Here is a 6,475-nt window from a genome sequence, read left to right as displayed (position 1 = left end):
CCCCCCCCATGCTGCCCTCTACAGAATCCACCCCCCAAACCTCCAGGTATTTCCCTCCTTAGAGCTGGCAACCCTACATTCCCCTCAGTGCCTGTTGGTAGGCAACTAAGCTTGGTCCTGTCACCTACTTTGGCCTTTGGGAGAAAACACATTGGGGCCAGTCCTGATAGGGTTGCCAACTCCAGATGGGAAATTCCTGGAGATTTGAGGGATGGAGCCTGAAGAGGGTGAGGTTTGAGGAGGGGTGGGACCTCAGACAGGTACACTGCCATAGACTCCACCCTCCAAACCAGTCAGTCTCACATAGGGAACCATTGTTGCCAATCTCCAGGTGAGGGCTGGAGAGCACTCAGTATTACAACTGCTCTGCAGAAGGGAGGGCAGAAGTCAGCTGAAGTCAAAGGGGCAGATAATGGTAGGTTGATGGCTAGCTGGGAAGGAGATGGGGTTGCCAACTACATGCTGACAAATTCTTAGGGATTTGAGGGGTGGAGCCTGGAGAGGGTGGGGTTTGCAGAGGGGTGGGACCTCAGACAGGTAGAATGCCATAGACTCCACCCTCCAAACCAGCCATTTTGTCCTGGGTAACAATTGCTGCCAATCTCCAGGTGAGGGCTACAGATCACTCACAATTACAACTGCTCTTCAGGTAGCAGAGATCAGTTCCTCTGGAGAAAACAGTGGACTCTGTCATTATACCCTGCTGAGGTCACCACAGCAAATTGACACTGTTTGCCCAAAGCCAGAGCACTGCCCCAGAGCCTCTTTCTAGATCCCGTTGTATTGCTTTCACAACGGGCTTTACTGCTAGTACTAATAATACATCTGACTCTCCTTCAGTTTGTGTGAAGACTTTGTTCTTCTCGGCCTACCTCAGTCAGTCAAAACTTGCAATCTCCCCCGGGTTCCCCATCTGGGAGCCTGAGGATCTTGTTCAGTTCTCCAAAACTGATACTAGCCAATAGGAACAAAACCCCAGGAATCCTGGGAATTGTACTTTGGCACAGCAGGGGCCTGCCCTGTGGTGCAGCTGATGTTATAATGGCAAGAAGGAAGAGTCAGGAGCCTGCCGGCATTTGTGCTCCCAACTCTGGTTCAGGAAATTAAGGACTTTAGGGATTTGGGGGTGGAACCTGGGGAGGTAGGTTTCCCATTCCCCAGGCAGAGGCAGCAGATCCCCCACTTTTGGGGGCTTCTACCCACTGCTGACCAGCTGGCTGGTGGGGAAAACCCCACCCCCAAACAGCAACGTTGTGTAGCGACGTCCTCGACACGATGATGTCACGTGGAAGTGACATCACCACATCAGGGATGCTGCGCAGCAAAACTCTGGTTTGAGAGCAATACTCTATGGTTTTACTTGCTCTCAAACCAGAGCATCATTGCTCAATGTCCCCGACATGATGACATCACTTCCACGTGATGTCACTGCACCAGGCGGGGACGTTGCCATGTGATATCACTGTTTGGGGCAGAGTCCTGCCCCACTCCCGGAAGGCTCCCTCCCACCCTCCGCTGGCATGTCGTGGAGACCTGACAACCCTATGGGGAGAGGGCAGGTTTGGGGGGTGGGATCTCCGCTGACAATGGGGTATAATGCCATAGAGTCTACTCTCCAAAGCAACCTCCAAAACACCCAGCTGGAGAACAGTTGTAATATTAGATCTTCAGGTCCCACCTGGAGCTTGACCACCCTACCTGTGTGTGGAGGCCATGTCTTGCATAAAGAGGCATGGCAACACATGCTCTCATGCTCATAACCCACCCACCCCCCAGCTTTCCTATCGTATTTTTATTTCTCCGTCCCACCACAGAACTTAAGGCAGTTTATATGGATTCCTAGGCAATCCTCCCATTCCGGGCAGCAAGCTAGGGATGCCGGCCTCCAGGTGGGACCTGGGGATCCCGCAGAATTACAGGTCACCTTCCGGCTACAGAGATCAGTTCCCCTGGAGAAAATGGATGCTTTGGAGGGTGGACTCTGTGGCACTGTACCCCCCAATGAGGTTGTAATGTATTGGAAATTGCTTACATGAATCCCCTCATTCACTCCCCATGCAAAGCTTGAGCCGGATGAAGGCTCCACTGAACTGCATTGCCATTGGTCGCCCTCTAACAGTGACCAATCAGAAACTGTACAGGCTTCAGAGAGGGAAAGACTCTCATTGGTCTAACTACACAATCTTATTGGTTGTTATCTGTAAATAGGTGTGGCTATGTTAGCCCGGGAATGTTTAAAAGGAGCCTAGCTCCCAATGTTAAACTGTTCTGGTTATGAATGCGTTTGAGTGGTTGTTCGTTACTTCATTAAAGCTGAATCACTTTGCTGAAATCACTCTTGAGTCTTTGTTAGCGGCGATCTAACAGAGGTCCCTGTCCTCCCCAGGCTCTGTCCCCAAATCTCCAGGAGTTTCCCAACTGGAACTGGTCATCCTAACCCCTCTCCATCCCCTGCCAGTGGCCTGGGAGGACCTGGCAACCCTAAAGCGAGCGGACTTCGCTTCAGCAAGGGTGCTGGACCACACACCATCCAACCACACTCTGCGGGTATTTCACCAGCTATGAAGAAACTGGCAGAGTTCGGAAGAGGGCTTTGACTCCTAAGAAAACTGGCCCGCAAGCTCCTTGGTGTACTGGCCTTCTCCCTTTCCAGACCTGAGATCTGCCATGCCTGAGACTCTGCAAGCATGTGGCAGGAAGAAGAACAGTTGGATTTATACCCCACCCTTCACTCAGAGTCTCACAACAGACACCCTGTGAGGTAGGTGGGGATGAGAGAGCTCTGAGAGAACTGTGACTGACCCAAGGCCACCCATCTGCCTGCAAGTGAAGGAGTGGGGACTCAAACACGGCACTCCAGATTAGAGTCCACCATTCTTAACCAAACTGGAAGTTACATGATGGCAGAATCACGTATAAGGAAAAAGAGGAGCCAGAGTTATGACGTGTGTCAAGGCCAGGACCTGGGTTGTCAACAGACCAACAGGAAATGCAATCCAAGCATCACCAAGTGTGAGCACAAGTGTGTGTAGTGGTTAATATCGGCAGATTCCAATCTGGGGGAACTGGGTTCAATTCCCCACTCCTCCACTTGAAGCCAGCTGGGTGGCCTCGGGTCAGTCAGTCCTCTCAGCCCAAAAAATAATCCTAGCTCACCAGACAATCTTTGCATCTCCTGGCTATACTACACCCACTGCCATATGATAATTAATTAAGCAGCAATCGTACCACAGCAAAGAAAAGGCCAGGGGTAGTCAGAGCCATAGAGGAATCCTACGTCTATATGGACTCACCTGTCAACCTTCGACAGCTTTTCTCAGTATGCAAGCAAAGATGAGCACGATCTGTGGCCCCCCGAGTCAAGGAGCCTCAACATGGCGCCCATGTGCACCATGGTTCCAGCTGACAGTATTCCTGGCCAGTGTTCCCTCTAAGCTGAGTTAGTGTGAGCTAGCTCACAGTTTTTTAGCTTCCAGCTCACATATTTTTGTCTTAGCTCAGGAAGGATGGCTCCACAGCAAACTAATATATGCAGTAGCCAAATCACTTGCTCACAACTTTAATGCCAGTAGCTCACAAAGAAGAATTTTCGCTCACAGGACTCCACAGCATAGAGGGAACATTGTTCCTGGGGCCCACCAAGTGTTTTCAGAAAATGGGTGGAGCCAGGTGGGGCTTTTGCCCAGCAAGGCTTCTGATTGGCTATGCAATTTTTTAAAAAATGTTGCTTTGGCAGTAGCTGCCACCACAGCACAAGGATCTTCACTGTGTAACTAAAGCAAGCTGTGGCAGCCTTTTTGTATCTTGCGTCACCTTCTGTGGCAGCTGTTTTGTGACCAGACCCACCATGCTGCATCAGAATTCCAAAGGTGCCCACAAGCTTTAAGACTGGGTGGGGACCCTAGCCCACAGCAGGAAAAAAAGAAGTCTGCTCTATAGAGATGTGGAACCAACCTGAGGGAATCCAAAGCTCCCTCTAAGCTGTGGAGTCCTGTGTAGAAAACTAATAAAATTTATATTACAAAATTCTACTTTGTAAGCTACTGGCATTAAAGTTGTGAGCAGGTGTTCTGGTTACTACATAGTTTGCTCTGGAGCCACCCTTCCTGAGCTAAGACAAAAATGTGTGAGCCAGAGGCTAAAAAACTGTGAGCTAGCTCACACTAACTCAGCTTAGAGGAACACTGTGAGGGACTGGCTTAATGTCTTTTTTGGAAAATGCTTCTTCTCTGTCCCTTTATTACAGGTTTACACAGCCTTTTCGTGGGTGGTTTACTTTCTCTTTTATCACCCCAGGAGCAGTTCGTTCCCAAGAGCACACAAACAGATTTTTACGAACAGGTTAATCTACAATGTTAATGCTGCTGGCAAAGAGGAAACCAAGATGCGAATGTCTTCCCCGAGATAAGTCTCAAGGCAGGGATCTGAGCAAGTGTGGGAAATACACCGACTATCCTAATCGGGTAACATATAAACTGGTCTGTGCTGGTTAGGAAACGTTTGCCAGCTCAGTTGCCCCGTGGAAAGCACCCTTGTGGTGGATGCAGAAGGGCGACCCAAAGCAAGAGAGGAAAAGGTTCCCATGACCCTAAAGTGACGGGAAAAAATGGCTTTTTTGTGCTCAGTTTCATACAGGTTTTACATCCAGGTTTAAGCACATTCTGCAGCTCCACACAAGCCACAAGATCAGCTATTGCCAGCATCCTGAAGACTGCAGAACTAATCTATTTTAAAAAAACAAAACATCTCTGCTCCTCAGACCGGCAACATATATGAGGTTAGAAAGGGGCTGAATAGCGGCAAGGGACCAGGTACGTAGTCGAGTACACATTTGCTCACTGTTCATTTTGAACTGTCCACCAGTTTTTAAGCGGAGAGGCTGTGGCTCAGCAGTAGAGCGTCCATGATGTACACAGAAGGTGCGTACATAGTTTAGTCCCTGGCATCTCCAGCCCAGGGCTCTTGGGTAGTAAGTATGGGGGGGGGGGGGCTCTGTTTGCCTGAGAACCTGGAGCATCAGAAGAGACAATACCAAAGTTAGCTGGACCAATGACACTTTACCCATTTCACAGAGAGGAGAGGAGGGGGTGAAATGCCCCTTCCTTTGGCCTGTATTTTGCATGAACAGAAACAAAGTTCTATGAATAGAAACATAGTTTCAGAGGCTTAGTCGGACTGGTCTGCAGTAGCCTAATGAAGACAGCTGCTTCATATGTGGTCAGTCTTACGCCTTATTTTGAAGAAAGCTGCACCCTGTTCTCCAGGATTACATCCAAGTAAACATGCATAGGACAAGCTTGTTATTGCCTATAAGCAATGACAAGCAACTAAGCAACAGCCGTTTTTTCTGAGAGGCATTAAGCTTATTAGCTGCTGCCAGAGAGCCCTCTAGTGTTACTGTCATGGGTGTCCCCATATTCCTGAATGCGCACTTCTGTTTTGCTGCCAAGATATAGCATTTTTACTCAACCGTTCTATCAAAACAACATGAACAAGATTGGCTATTTGTAGCTTGATTCTTCCAGGCTAATTCCCCAGAGGAGTTATTAATGTTGGAAGAAGTGGGCCACCAACTGTTACAAATTCCTCTCCAGATCCGGAGGACAGGGGAAGTTTTGCAATAAACACAATTTACTTGAGAAAACATGCTACTGTATAAGTTGAGAGCATTACCAAAGCTCTGGAGAACAGGAGTAAAGCAGGGACCTGAGGGACATGGCCATGGCTTTTTTTGTAGAAAAAGCCCAGCAGGAACTCATTAGCATATTAGGCCACACCCTTGACAGCACAGCCCATTAGCATATTAGGCCACATCCCCATGTTACCAGAAGTGTGGTCATCCAGCCACACCCACCTTTTGCTTCTTATTCTGTTTACCTTGTTGTCAAAACCCAGGGCTTTTTTTGTAGCAGGAACTCCTTTGCATGTTAGGCCACACACCCCTAATGTAGCCAATCCTAATGAGTTTCTGCTGTTGGGTGTGGCCTATTATGCTAATGAGTTCCTGCTGGGTGTGGCCAACTCAGGAGCCAGCCGGAACTCTGTTCCTGTGCGTTCCTGACCCAAAATAGCCCCAGACATGGCCAAAGACAGAGCATCACTACTTAATTGTGGTCCATGGAATTGACTTACAGGAAAGCCAACCAGGAAGTATAGTCTGTGGACTGCTGTGAACAGGTCGCGTGGCACTGCTTGACTCTTATCGGAAAGGTTCCACATCGGGATTCTTTGACAGTTTGGGTAAGGAGATTGTGCTACTATTTTTTCCTACAATGAACCACCTTACAGGTTCCACCTCTACTTATTCTTGGATCTGAATGTGAACCCTGGTCCAAAGAAATGCTCCAGGATAATGGCATGTATCCATCCCAAAAACGTAATAGCCCTCAAAGTCTTTGGAAAAGATTCGGCCATTTCTTCGCCCTGACACTGTTCCTAAGGGTTTGCTGCCCCCAAAACGTCGGAAGGCTCAGAT

This window comes from Gekko japonicus, unplaced genomic scaffold, assembly GCF_001447785.1.
Source record: "Gekko japonicus isolate JY-2015 unplaced genomic scaffold, Gekko_japonicus_V1.1 scaffold2864, whole genome shotgun sequence".
NCBI lineage: Eukaryota > Metazoa > Chordata > Lepidosauria > Squamata > Gekkonidae > Gekko > Gekko japonicus.
Note: the sequence above shows the minus strand (reverse complement) of the source record.